At 31.5% G+C, this 15667-nt stretch overlaps 1 protein-coding gene across 5 annotated transcripts in view; it reads left to right on the forward strand.

The window, feature by feature from the left end:
• The window catches only part of CNBD1 (cyclic nucleotide binding domain containing 1), a 460555-nt gene that overhangs the window by 223341 nt on the left and 221547 nt on the right, over positions 1-15667 (forward strand). The gene's annotated exons all lie outside the window — the stretch shown is intronic.

The following is a 15667-nucleotide window of genomic DNA, read 5'->3' on the forward strand; positions in this document are numbered from 1 at the left end:
GTTCCTTCTTCTCCTCACCAACACTTGCTGTTTCTGGTATTTTTTGTTTGTTTTGTTTTGTGAAGCGATTCTGACAAATGTGAGGTGATATCTCATTGTAGTTTTGGTTTGTATTTCCCTAATGATAAGCGATGTTGAGCATCTTTTCATATGGTTGTTGGTCTTCTGTATGTCTTCTTTGGAGAAATTGATAAGCCTCTAACCAGACTCATTAAAAAAAAAAAAAAAGAGAGAGAGAAAGAGGACTCAAATAAACAAAATCACTCATGAAAGAGGAGAAAAAACAATCAATGCCACAGAAATACAAACAATTGTAGTAGAATATGAAAACCTATATGCCAACAAGTTCAACAACTTAGAAGAAATGGATAAATTCCTGGAAACATAAACTACCAAAACTGAAGTAAGAAGAAATAGAAAATTTGAACAGACCCATTACCAGCAATGAAATTGTATCAGTTAAAAAAAAAAAAGTCCAGTACCAGATGGCTTCCCAGGTGAATTCTACCAAACATTTGAAGAAGCATTAATACCCATTATTCTCAAACTAATCCAAAAAAATAGAAGAGAAGGAAAACTTCCAAATTCAATCTATGAGGCCAGTATCACCCTGATACCAAAACCAGATAAAGACACCACAAAAAAAGAGAAGTATATAGATGCAAAATCCTCAACAAAATAGTAGCAAAGTGAATTTAACTATACATTAAAAAAATCATTCACCGTGAATAAATGGGATTCATTCCTGGGATGCAAGGTGGTTCATATTCGTAAAACAATTAATGTGATAGTCACATCAGTAAGAGAAATGGTAACAAACCACATGAGCATCTCAATAGATGTAGAAAAAGTATTTGACAAAGTACAACACCGATTCATGATAAAAACTCTCTGCAATGTAGGTCTAGAGGGAACATATATCAACATAATAAAGGTCTTATATGAAAAACCTACCCCCAACATTATACTCAATGGTGCAAAACTGAGAGCTTTTCCCATAAGGTCTGGAGCAAGACAAGGATGTCTACTCTCACCCCTTTTAAAAATTCAACCTACCATTGGAAGTCTTGGCCACAGCAATTAGAAAACAAAAAGAACTAAAAAGCATCCAAATTCGCATGGAAGAAGTAAAACTCTCACTATTTGCAAATGACATAATACTATAAAGGAAACCCTAATGATTCCATCAAAAAACTGCTAGAACTGATACACAAATTCAGTAAAAATACAGGATACAAAATCAAGGTACCGAAATCTGTTTCATTTGTATATACTAAAAATGAAGCAGCAGGAATTGAAGTTAAGAAAACTATCCCATTTACAATTGCACCAAAAACAATAAAAAACCTACAAATAAACTTAACCAAAGAGGTGAAGGAATGGTAGTCTGAAAACTATAAAACACTGATGTAAAAAATTGAAGACGACACAAAGAAATAGAAAGACATTCCATGCTCATGGATTGGAAGAAAAAATATTGTTAAAATGTCTATATTACCCAAAGCAATCTGTAGGTTTAATGCAATCCCTATCAGTACACCAACATCATTTTTCACAAAATAATTATATATTTTATATAATATTTATTGATCTGACACTATTGTAAATTATTTATAAGTACTATGTCCTTAATACTTTCAAAACCCTATGACGTGTATGTTATAATCCTTATTTTATAAAAGACAAACTAGAGATAGAGAGATATTAAGTTAAGCTAGACAAGATAATACAGGCAGAATGGTCAGATAACACATAAGATGCCTTGCTATGTTAACATGCAAAATAAGAATTGAAAAAATGATACTATTAATTTAATATTTGAAAGGCAATAAGACTTTTGAAAGTAACACTTTCTTCAGTGTTTTAGGATGACATTTCCTAAAGAGTATTCATAGAGTTCAGCTGCAGATAATGGACGTTAAAAGAAACAGCTGTAAAAATAAACCAGAGAAGCCCTTTTGAAATGGCATGGTAAGGACTTCCAGAAATCCATAAATGCACAGAAAATATTGGCAAAACGGTCATTATCAAATTTTCAGAATTCTGAAAAAGATCTACAACAATCCAAGATACATTTATTCAAGGACAATGGTGGAATCTTGGTAAGAAGAGTGAGTTTTACAGCATTTTGACTTGCCCTCTTCCCATCACACTATAACTTAGTTCTGCAGTAACCTGAACAGCAGCAGCCTTGCAATTATGGTCGCCATGAAAATCAGCAACATCCACTGAAGGTGGCGGAATAGGTTTGGATCCCTCTTCAAAGTTCCATCCAAGAGATTTGTCACAATTTGATCTGTCTCTTGGCTTCCAGGAATAAGCCCATTCATAGAGGCTATGTATTAAAACAAACAAACAAAAGCAAAAACAAGTCAACTAATCCCCAAACAAGCAGAGGAGAAAAGAGATATTAAATATTATGATGATCATAAATGGAATAGAGAATATAAAAATAATACAGCAAATCAAAACCAAAACTATGTTTTTTGCAAAGAATAAAAAAAACATTTACCTATATTTATTAAGAAAAAGGAGAGAACATTCAAATTACTAAAATCAGCAATGAAAGTGTGAACATCACCATTGACCTTATAAAAATAAAGATTATAAGGGAATACACAATAACTATATGCCAAAAAATTATATACCTTAGATATAATGAACAAATTTCCAGAAAGATACAAACTATCAAAACTGGTTCAAGAAGAGATAGGCTATCTGAATAGATCTATATCAAATAAATATATTTAATTAGTAATTTAAAAAATATTCCCACAAAGAAAAGCCCAGATCCAGATGGCTTCATGTTGAAGTCTACCAAATATTTAAAGGAGCATTAATACCACAAGCAACAAATAATCTGAAAATAAATTAAGAAAGCAATTCCGTTTACAGTAGCCTCAAAAACATAACCTATTTAGGAATAGATTTAACGAAAAAGTGTAAATAAATAGAAATATCTCAGTGTTCATAGATCGAAAGACCTAATTTTGTTTATATGGTAATACTCCTAAATTGTTATACAGATTTAACACAATCTCTAATACCAGCTGTCTTTTTGTAGGGGTTGGTAAGCTGATTCTAAAATTCATATGGAAATTTAGAGGGCCCAGAAAAGAAACAACTTTTTTTGGAAACAAACAACAAAGTTGGAGGACACACACATCTGATTCTGAAACTTACTACAAACCTACAGTTTCAAGGCAGTGTAAAACTGCCACAAAATAGATATAGAGACTAATGGAATAAATTGAAGTGCAGATATAAAGCTTTAATTTCATGGTCAATTGATTTGCAACAAGGGTGTTAAGAAAATTCAGTTGTGGAAAAGATCATTTTTTCAACAAATGGTGCTGGCACAACTGGATATCCATTCACATGCTAAAGAATGAAGTCAGACCTTTAACTCATACCATATATAATTACTAATCTAAAATGGATCAAAGACCTAAATGTAAGAACAAAACTATAGAATTCTTAAAAGAGAATTTACAAATTAATCTTGGTGGCCATGGGTTAAGCTATGCTTCCGTAAACATGACACGGAAAGCACAAGTGACCAAAGAGAAATTAGATAATGTGGACTTTATAAAATTTTGGACTTCAAAAGCACAATCAAAAAAGTGACAATGCAACCCTTGCAATGGGAGAAAGTTTTTGCAAATCAAATATCTGATAAGAGACTCATCCAGATTATGAAGAACTCTTACAACTCAATAATAAAAAGCCAATTAACTCAATTGAAAAATGAACAAACTATCTGAACAGTTACATTTCAAAAGAAGATAAACAAATGGCCAAAGAGCACATTAAAATGCCCAATATCATTAGTCATTAGAGGATTGTATATCAAAACCACAATTATATACCACTCCATACCTAGTAGTATGGTTTAAATATAAAAAATAAACAATAATAAATGTTGAGGATGTAGACAAATTGAAAGTCTCATACATTTCTGATGGGATTATAAAATGGTGAAGCCACTTTGGAAAACATTCTGACAGCTCTTCAAATGTTAAACAGAAAGTTATCATTTGATCCAGCAATTCTGCTCTTAGATATACCAGATATTATGAAAACATACACTTATTTGAAGCTTGTACACAAATGTTCATAGTAGATTTATTCACAATAGCCCCAAAATGGAAACAGCCCAAATTTCCATCAAAAGATAAATGGATTTTTTTTTAAATATGCTATATCCTCATAATAGAATGAGGATTCTATTTGTATTTGGCAATACAAAAGAATGAAGTACTGATACATGCCACTATCTGAATGGATCTTGAAAACATTTTGCTAAATGAAAGAAGCTAGTTAAAAACAATAGATATTTATAATTTCACTGATACGAAATTTCTGGAATAGGAAAATTCATTTGAGACAAGAATTAGTAGTTGACAGAAACTTGGGGAATGGGGCATGAGGCATGAGTTTCTTTTGAGGATGATGAAAATATTCTAACATTAGTGTGTGATGCTGAATGTATGTCTCTTTGAATATACAAAAACAACAAAAAGGAAAGAAAAAAAACACTGAATTATACATTTAAAAAGAGTGAGTTTCATGGAATTTGAATTTTATCTCAATAAAGTCTTTAAAACCTGAGGTAAAATTCACATAATATTAATGATTAATCACATTATTTTTTTTTAATTTTTTTTAATGTTTATTTATTTTTGAGACAGAGAGAGACACAGCATGAGCAGGGAAGGGGCAGAGAGAGAGGGAGACACAGAATGTGAAGCAGGCTTCAGGCTCTGAGCTGTCAGCACAGAGCCCGACGCGGGGCAGGGCTCGAACTCACGAACTGTGAGATCATGACCTGAGCTCAAGTCGGACGCTTAACCAACTGAGCCACCCAGGCGCCCCCGATTAATCACTTTAAAGGGTACAATTCAGTGGCATTTAGAACATTCAAAATGTTGTGGAACCATCACTACTATCTCGTTCCAAGATATTTTCACCAACCCAAAATGAAACCCAAAACACAACAGCAGTTATTTTCCATTCTCCTTTTCTTAGCCCCTGGTAGCCACTGGCCTGTTTTTTATCTCAATGGATTTACCTATTTTGGAAAATTCATATGCACAGAATCATACAATATGTGACCTTTCATGTCTGCCTTCTTTCACTTCACATGTTTTTGTGGTTCATCCACATTGTATCATGTACTTCATTCTTTCTATGGCTGAATAGTCATTGTATAAGCTACTGTTTAAAGTACTTTTTTTGAAGCAGTCAGAAACCATTGGAGACCATTAATACATTAATATATGCCAGCACCTGGAGATCCCTGAAAGTTGAGGTCAATAAACTTTAATAAATGTTTAACATTAAATATATAAAGAAAAAACAAACCAACAGAAATTAGTTTTCTGAGGAAACAGATTTGTGGAAGTTCAAAGACTTCAATATGCCAGCATGCATGGAATGTTTCCTGCAGGATACTACATAGACACTAAATGATTGCTGAAACAAGTTACCTCAGTGTTTTCCTTACCCCCCTCAGGAAGCAGCTCTATGCAGCATACCTGGGGAATACTACCATAGGAGAAAGAAACTTCTTCCTATTAGCTTTTTAAAAAATATCTTATGTTAGAGTAACAATGTTTCATGATGTGTATATTCCTTAACTACTTTTAATCATTTGATAGATGTATCTTAGCTTTGTAGGACTGTCCCTTTCTTATGTTTGAAGACTGAAATTCAGCCTTACTAGTTCAACTCTAGTGAAGGGTTAAACAAGGGCCTTTGAATCTGAAGCCAACCTTTTGTTTTCTTTTGCCTTTTCCTGCCTCTTCAAGCAAAAATAAAACATGAAATAAAATAAAATAAAATAAAATAAAATAAAATAAAATAAAATAAAATACAATAAAACATAACATAACATAACATAAAATAAAATAAAAACATAAAATAAAAACATAAAATAAAATAAAATAAAATAAAATAAAATAAAATAAAATAATTCGTTAGGTAATTAAATTCCTGCACATCTACAATATCAAGAAACAGTGTTTTTAAATGCATATCATCAAAAAGTTCATGGAGCAATATGTAGCATTAACTGATACACTTCTTTTATGCATAATCTAGAATGTCTTTGCTCACATAATGGATCATAAAAAGCAATGTTGCTTTTATGATCCTTTCTAGTGTGAGAAGAGCTCTGCATGGTGATGCTCTTATCTACCAAAAGAAGAATGGTTCTTGATGTGATATGTCCTTTTCATGACACCTGGATTTAGTGTTTAATGTAAATTTCATCTTTCAAATGTTCAGAGTACAGTGTGACACTTTGTAAAAGTGACACTAATAAGAGGGTTAAGATGGTTTTTTAGTGGTAAAGGAAAATATATAGAACTGTTTATTTTAAAACAAGATAGAACATTGAAAAATGTGATCTTAGGGAAGATAATGGTGTTTAGTTATCATAAGTCAGAAGTTAGAACATGTAAAATAATAAAAGTTATTTAAATGATGTATTGGCCCCAAATTTGGTATTTTGTAGAGGAAATTAGTCAAATCATCAGTTTTGTATCCACAAAGTTTTTCCCACGAACTTTAAAAATTTACTAAAATTTACAAATTTAGTATTAAAATGTGGTATAGCTTAATATTAGGAATCACAGTGAAATTTTCCAAAAAACATATTTTGAATCCCTATGTACAAACTTCATGATATTTAATTATTATTAGAAATAATGGCTTTGGGTAAGCCATTATTTCTAAAGCTCAACTTATTATTTATATGGATTTTTTTTTCAAGATTAACTGGCTTTTATTAACAACCATGAACCAAAACTTCATCTTGTTATCCAGGGGTGTATCTTAATCCAGAAAATAGTGGAGAATCCACCTGAAAGTTATATTTCTTAAGAGTAGATATTTTTTTTTAAATCTTTACTGAGATTTTTTTCTTTGTTTTAATAGACCAGAAAGCTTTTGATAACTACTTTATGTAATTTGAGGTCAGGAAAAACACATTTTTTGTGTGTTGTAGGTGCTTCTGTTTATTTTTAGAGGTAAAAATATTCTTAATTTACTACCTGCAAACTTCTAGGCATAGATACTATAACACTTTCTTCAGGCATGACTTAACCTCAAATTCTTCAGCTTTCTAAAGCTATTTTTTCTTCTCACCTCACCCAACAAGAGTTGACTCTAACACACTTATGTTCGTAATCTGAAATATGGCCTAACCTTCAGTGCTGGGACAACATAACCACTCAATAAATATTTGATAAGTTAATATATGCAATAATCAGTAGTGCAGGTAATTTCCAACCAATGCAATCTTGAATACACAGTACTGATTCACAATAATTTTTGTTCATTGATAGTCTGAAAATAGATGTCACTCACTCATTCTTTCAGATAAAGTAATACTTACCTTTGGATTATACCAGTGAATCCAATAGTCATATACCCAGATGCCATCCTTTTGATCTTCCCATATAGAAGTGATTTCTAAATCCTTAGAAATAGTCTGTTATACCCTGGTACAAGATATTTTAAATAATGTGTTTTATGAAAAATATATATGTGTTTGCACTACATTGCTTGCTTTTTTGAGAACTCTTGGGAGAAATATATTCAGTGGTATTGAGACTTCCAGTCAAGTCATTAAAAAAAATCTCTTGTGGTTGCTAAATCAGATAACTGATTATATTAAAAATTTTTTAAAGTAAGGAAAATGGAAAAAAATGCTCCATTATCTCCTTGCAAATTTATAGGTTTTTACAGAGTTTGTTTTGTAATTTAATTTATTCCTGCCTCTATCTGTTTTTTTCTTACTCAATTTTCCTTCATTCTATTTCTTCACTGATTTTTAAAACAATAATGTATACATTTTTATAAGCTTACTTATAATTCCTTTTAGATAACAAGGTAGAGTCTAAATAAATGAATGAAATATTTTACTGAAAAAAATCAGAGGCCTTGTTCTTAACATACATGTTATAGATATGAACAAGCAATTTGAAATATCGAATTTTCTTAGTCCTTTTTTTTGTGAGAACTAAGTAAAAATATTAAGAAATAATAAGTTTTAAGGTTATTAAAAACAATCACCAATAATTTATAAACATAAATTCTCCTTTTATGAAATCTCTACAATATTTGACTGGAATGTCAGTATTGATACTATTCCAATGGAGGGTCTTTGCCCAAAATAAAATGAAATAAATTTCTTTTCACCCCTTCTAGTTAGCTCTATATTTATTTGAGTTTTTTTTTAATCTTAAACTAAATATCCAGTTTTACTTATAGATCATCTTCCATAAGTTATAGCAATATTTAAAAAAAGGTTATGAGACATGTGCTTGAAATAACTTCTCCTGGCACCTTATGGGTGGAAAAATTGCCCCAAAGAGAAAAATTTCATGTCCAAAGATACCTTAATATAGTAAAAGTTGTGAAAAGGTTATTCATTGCCTTTGTTATATTATCTCTGGGACCACTTAGAACTTATAATGAGGATACCATGAATTAAGCCACCTGGCTTAAACTTCACATAACTTTCTGAAATTTTCCTAAACTCCCATCTAATGGGCTGAGAAAAAAAGGGGCAATCAAGGAGAGTTATTTTATTTCCCAAACGCAGAATTCTAAGGGAAAAAAAATGAGTTAGTCCCCAAAGGTTTTATTAGATGCTTTGGAGAGAAATATAATAAGGACCATTAACTAAGCTTTCACTCATTCAAGTATTTGCTAAATGTCTAAAATAATATAGGCAATGTGCTATGGGCTGGAGGGACACAAAAAAATGTCAGAGATCCTTCTCCAAAAGGCTAGAATCTATTGGTGATATGGAACATGCAGAGTGTCATGACAGAAATTCTGTGAAGAAAGATCACAGACGAGGGGCATTAATCAGGAAAACCTTCCCTGGTATATAGATAACACTTAAACTCAATTTTATAGGCCAAGTAAGAATTAGCCAGGTGACAACATGACTTTATTCATCCAATTATACCTCTTTGAAACATGTAAATCCCTTTAGAATGGTTGATTTTAGTTGAACCAGTGAGGGGGAGATCCTTAGCCCTGAAATCGCAAACATGTTTGCTTTAATCAAACTTTATATGTGGCATTCAAACTTTTGAAAAGTCGCTACAAAATGAGTAAACTTTCCCTTATTAGTATTCTCAATTCCTTTTGAATGCCTTTTGTTCACCTAATTCAAGTGTGGTTAAAAGATATTTTTAAATATGAGGTCCTCCACTAGGAAATTTTTTCAAGTCCTTATAAAAATTCTTTTTTGCCTTTTCATGTCATGAAGTTTGACTAGATAAATAATTTTAGGAAACTTATTCTTTTTTTTAAGGATTAAAAATTTTTATTTATTTTTGAGAGATAAAGAGCACATGAGAGTGAGTGGGGGTGAGGGGGCAGAGAGAGAGGGAGAGAGAGAATCCCAGTCAGGCTCTGTACTTGGGGCTTAATCTCACAAACCATGAGATGGTGACCTGAGCTGAAACCAACTCAGACTGAGTCACCCAAGAGCCCCTGAAATTGATTCTTAACCAACTTGATTTTATTGAATTCTTTTACTTTTGCAAAGTCTGAGAATCAAGATTTAATGCCATTTTAATCTATATTGTTTTAATTCTTACAGTCAAATTTTTCTTAGATGCTTGGAGTATTCTGTGTTTTTCAAAAATTTATATAAAATAATTTTGTGTACTTAGAAAATTTGAATAAGAAACCTATCTTATATGTTCCTTCTCATTGCTTAGGAATTTCAAATGCTTATATTTATCTTACATTATTAATAAATATATTTTTGTCACAATTCATAAGTTTAACACCACTTTGTGATTTATTTATTTTTTTGTTAAAAAAATTTTAATGTTTCTTTATTTTTGAGAGAAACAGAAACAGAGACAGAGTGTGAGTAGGGGAGGGGCAGAGAGAGAAGGAGACAGAATCTGAAGCAGGTACCAGGTTCTAAGCCATCAGCAAGAGTCTGATATGGGGCTCAAGCCCATGAAACCATTGAGATCATGACCTGAGCCAAAGTCAGATGCTCAACCGACTGAGCCACCCAAGTGCCCCACCACTTTGTGATTTTTAATTAATATTTCGATTGTTCTTTGAAAGCTTAACTCTATTGTAATTTTTTTCTCTAAACCTTTTTTATTGTGTTTACATCATTTTTCTATATATTAGAGGATCAATTTCAGATGTTACATGAATTCTGAGAATTTCCTGTTAATTGTGTTATAGTCCATACTTTTTTGATTCATTTTCAATTCAATTTATGTTATTTTTTGTTTGAGGATTTTCTTTTTCTTCCAAAATTTTTGTATGAAGTCACCCCAAAGTTTATCTGACTCTGCATATATTTCTGAAAGTTCTTCTAAATTCTTTTATTTTTAATCTTTACCAAACTAATTTTGGTAGATTAATAAATAAGGAAAAGTAAAATTCGTTACATTAATTTCAGGAAATAATTGAGGCTCAACTTCTTACTTAACTTTGTAACAAAGCAGTAAGTAGTTTAATCCTGAGATTTTTTATAAAATCACTGAAAGTAACTTCTGTGTATATGTCTCTATATATTTCCTATAATTATATTTTTATATATACACATATGCATACATTTTATTTAATATGTGTGCTTATACACAATATCATACTGCATAACTATACATATAATATACTGCATACATGCACAATACTCCTATATATGTAAATGTATGTGTTTTTGTGGGTTTGTATGTGTTGTGTGTATCCTTCAGATGTTGGAACATATTTGAAAGCCTACAGAAGTTAAAATGATTTGTGATTTTTAAGAATTTACTTAATGATTCTGAGCCTTAATTTCTTCATCTGAAAAATGTACTATGATGTATGACATTTGGATTATTAAAAAATTCGTTAAAGCACCTAACATAGGCATGGCAAATATTTGATGCTCAATATGTGATACTTGCTCTTCGTGACAAATTTAGTGTGTTTGGATAACAGAAAGAGCTATGTTTCTAGATTTTGGAACTCTAGATAGAAAGGTTGTTTTTTAACAAGCCCTTTTTTTTGGAATAGCCAGTCAACCCACTATTAAGATCTAAGAATATTAACCATATGGAGAAAATCTAAGGACAGGTATAGTTTCAATCCTAATCAAGCACTATTATTTTGCTCAATAATTAACAATGTCCTTTTCCATGATCTACATTTAAATTACTCTCCATTTTCTTGTGAACAATTAGTTATAATATTAGTATACTACCAAATCTCTTTCTAGATTTGTTTTTGTTATATAGTGTTTATACCATAAATATGTACTTATAGGTATACGTATATTGACTTTTATTTGTTAACATTTTAAACTAGTATATATTACTTTAAAATGTGCTTTTTTTACTTAAAATGAAACACGACATCTGTGTAGGTCACACATGTAGTCTTACTTTACCACAATTGAAACCATAGTTCTGTAAAACATATACTGAGACAAAGAGAGCAGGGCAGCAGACAGGGAGAAGGTGCTGATGCTGACTTATGTAGGTTGTCATAGTATTTGTTGTGTTTAAATACTGACTCTACCACTACTGGTTCTTTGAGGTAGGGCTGGATTTTTAGTAGCTCAGTGACTTCTGTTTCCACAGTTGTGATATTGGAGCAATCCTAATACCTGACTCATAGGATCGCTAAGAGGATAAAAAGCATTAATATATGTAATACGTTCAGAACAGTGGACAAAGAAAGTAATAAAAAATGTTTATCATCTTGTAATTGCACATTTTTTCCTACAGTTTTCCCCCACTCTACATCTGCATAATATCCATTCTATTAACATACCATAGAATGACATTTCACTTCTAAACACATCAGTGTTTACCTGGAATTCAATATTTCTTTCCAGTCCTTTATTTTTTTAAGGTAAAATTTACATATAATGATGTGCATATATATATATATACACACATACCTTAAGTGTGTCACTTGATGAGTTTTGACAATTACTCTAATCCAAACCTCTATCAAGATATAGAACTTTACCATTCCCTCAGAAAGTTCTTCCCATATTTCTTGCCAATCTCTGGCCCACCCACCAGAGGCAACTGCTCTTTTCTGTCTTTCTCACCTACCTTCCTTCCTTCCTCCCTCCCTCCCTCCCTTCCTTCCTCCCTCCCTCCCTTTCTTCCTTCCTTCCTTTCTTTCTTGTTCTTTCTTTCAGTATAAATCTATCTTGTGTGAAACTTTTAGAACTCTAACAAAATCAAATGATATGTACTCTTTATGAAAGCCTTCTTTCAATCAACATAATATTTTTGAGATTCATTCATGTCACATGAATCAATTGTTCATTCATTTTTATGGCTGAGTAGTATTCCATTGCATGTATATACCAGAGATTTTTTTTATATATTTTCTTCTGGTTGGATACCTAAGCTGTTTCCAGCTTTTAGTTCTTTTATCCATTATGCTAATGTTGCTAGTAACATTCTTGTACAAGTCCTCTTTTGGACATCTACTTTTGTTTCCTCTGAGTAAACACGTAGAGCTGTATTACTGAAACACAGGTTAGATGTATGTTTCATTGCATTAGAAACTGCCAGACATTTTTACAAAGCAATTGTACAACTTTACACTCCCACCAACAATGTATGAGAATTCCATTTACTTCACATCCATGTCAATATTTGATTTTTTCAGTCTTTAAATTATTCTGATTTCTCTGTCTCTCTCTGTCTCTTACTCCACCCCTCATCTTTCTCTCTTTCTCTGTTTCTTTTTTTAATATAAATTTCCTAAAGTATGTTTGAATGCTGGCATTTTCTCTTTTTAAAATGTTTATTTATTTATTTTTGAGAGAGAGAACATGTAAGCAGGGGAGAAAGACAGATAGAAGGAGACAGAGAATCTGAAGCCGGCTCTGAGCTGTCAGTGCAGAGTCCAAAGTGGGGCTTGAACTCAGGAGCCTGAGCTGAAGTCAGCTGATCATGACCTGAGCTGAAGTCACATGCTTAACTGACTGAGCCACCCAGGCACCTCTCTCTCGCTGTTTCAAAATAAATGCACTTATAAAAATTCTGGTTTTTATAAGTATTGGAGATTCTTATTTTTTCCTTGTACTTTTTCTGTATTTTTTTAATTTTGGAAAAAATATTTTTAGCAGTAAATTGAACAATTATTTTATGAAGTTTAAACAGCTAAAAAAACACTTGTCAATGTCAGGAAAATAATTATAGTACTTGTAGCTTGGGAAAATATTTCCAAGAATTTAATTACATAAAGATACAAAATATACTGTATCCCAAACCAATTGTAGTAAAGATAATTTTTCCGAGAACTGTTTTAGATGAATGGAGAAATGATTCAAGTGATTATGAGGAAACTAAGGACATAGATTTATGTAACATGTTTAAATAAAATAGTTTATGAACTTTATATTAAGTGAAGTATTTCCAAATTAATATTGTTTAATATGAGATTTTAAGTATTATTCACTAATTCAAATATTATAATTAAGTCTTTTTCATCTGTATCTCTAAAAGTTTATTAATTCATGTTGGCCAAAAATTTTTAAAATAATCTTCTCATTGGTAAAATTTAGTTATTTATATCAGTTTTGAAATTTATAGTTTATTTAAACTCAATCAATGGTAACTGCCACATAAAAATTTATTATGTACAATACAGAAAATTTTGACACATGTAGATAAATCGATTTGGCATGACAGGGTTTGAACTGGAAGTTGAAGAACATGTTGACTCTCCCAGATTCAGAATGAATGCAACACTAGGATCAAATCTTAGGCCCTCCCCTTGCCTCCTAGACCAGCACTTGATACATTTGTAGTACTTTATTTGGAAAGAAGGAATCATCAATATATAATGAATCATTTAAAATGGTATCTACCTATTACTACTAATAAAATCATGGTATCTATGTAAAAAATAGTCCTCTCTTTACCATTTCAAATGCAACTGTCATCTTTATATATAAGTGGAGTTAGCACCTTCCAGAATAGAGTAATTTGACTTATTCTTTTGGTGAGTATAATTTGAGGACTGATGAAATCTTTTCTGACTAAAATATTTTCCATGAATCTCAAAGTCTACTCCCCCTCTAATTAGTTTAACTCCTTAAGGGGCTCCTTAATATTACAGATATTTAAAAAATGTAATTGTGAAAACTAATGCATTGTAAGTAGAGATTAATTGTTCAAGTTCACTGTCACTGGGCCAAAGCCTGAAGGAAAAGGAAGGTTTTCTTCAGAGAAACAGAAGAGTTACATTCATCAGTAAAACAAACATATTTTATGGTTAGAGTTAAGTGAAAGTACAATATTCACAGAAACTGTTTTCAGCTGTGAGTAATAGAGAACTAAAGGACACTAGTTTACAAAAGTTTAGGATTTATTTAGGTTACATAATGCGAAGTCACAAGACGTATTTAAAGGTGAATTTCCTGAGATTCTCCTTGCCTTTTCCTTTTAGTTGCAAGATGCTTCTCCAGCTCCAACATCATAACTTTGTTCTAGGTATCCGGGAAGAAGGAGTAGCATGCACGTTTGGAAAGCAAAAATTCTCCCAGTGTTTTATTAATTAGAATCATGTCACAGGGCGATGCATATAAGAATATCTGCAAAACGTAATTTTTAAGCGCGTATGTAGCACTCAATAAAATTGTGGTTTGGTGGTAAAGAAAAAGGAGCATATTAATATTGGGTAGGCAATTAGCAGCCTTTGGAACAAAATTATTTCATAAAATGTACCTCTTTCTACAATTTTTATTCTATGCTAAGAATTGCCAGTTAAGTCTATACAAAAACAAAATACAAATGTATTTATTGGAAAACAGCTTTACCCAACTGCCTTTCCCCCTATGTAACTGATCAAAATCATTACCACTCTTACAACATTTTATTGTCTTTCCCTTTACAGTGTACTTTCTACAATGTAGTTCCATACAGCTCACCTGACAGCTATTTAAAAGCAATGTGTTTGCAATGCTTTCACCACATGGATTAGATGTTTAGTGACAAGTGATATTGTGCTATCCAGAAAGACATCTATTTTAAGCTCAAGTATTCAGGCAAAACAACCCTTGCTTTAAAGAAGACTGAAAATCACTATCCTGTCGTCATTGTATACAGATGGTAACCAAGAAAGCCCCACTAATAAAGCACTTATTTAGAAAAAAGCAGAAAAGGCAAGCAGTTGGCATCGCTTAGACATTAAAAAAAATTGCCCCTAAAAATCAATTTGTAAAGTTTCTATTTATAGCAAAATAATAAGAAAAATTTAAGAAAAATCTCTTTTCACAGCACTTGAATAATTTGCTTCAATCCTAAAAAGTAATGTAAACATTTGGAAAATGACATCATCTGGTTCCCAGGTCCTGTTTCTTCAAAAGGTCAGGTTTCAGAAGAACTAGAATGGATTTAAGTTGTATCCAAAATGCTCACAACTGAATAAACCAACCAAACTTACACAGGAACATAGTTAAACTTTAGAAACTGGAATTAGAGGAGCGATTGTGGAGAGTTAAATTGTGAAGTATGAGAAATACTGGAAAAAACTCTTCCTCCTATTAATGATCTGCATCTCCAAACTAGCTTCTATGAACAATCATCATCATGTCCAAAGAAAAGACAAAAATTAATAATAGATATATATTCTTACTTATATAAAATAGGCAAAA

Source organism: Panthera tigris, chromosome F2 (genome assembly GCF_018350195.1).
Source record: "Panthera tigris isolate Pti1 chromosome F2, P.tigris_Pti1_mat1.1, whole genome shotgun sequence".
Lineage (NCBI taxonomy): Eukaryota > Metazoa > Chordata > Mammalia > Carnivora > Felidae > Panthera > Panthera tigris.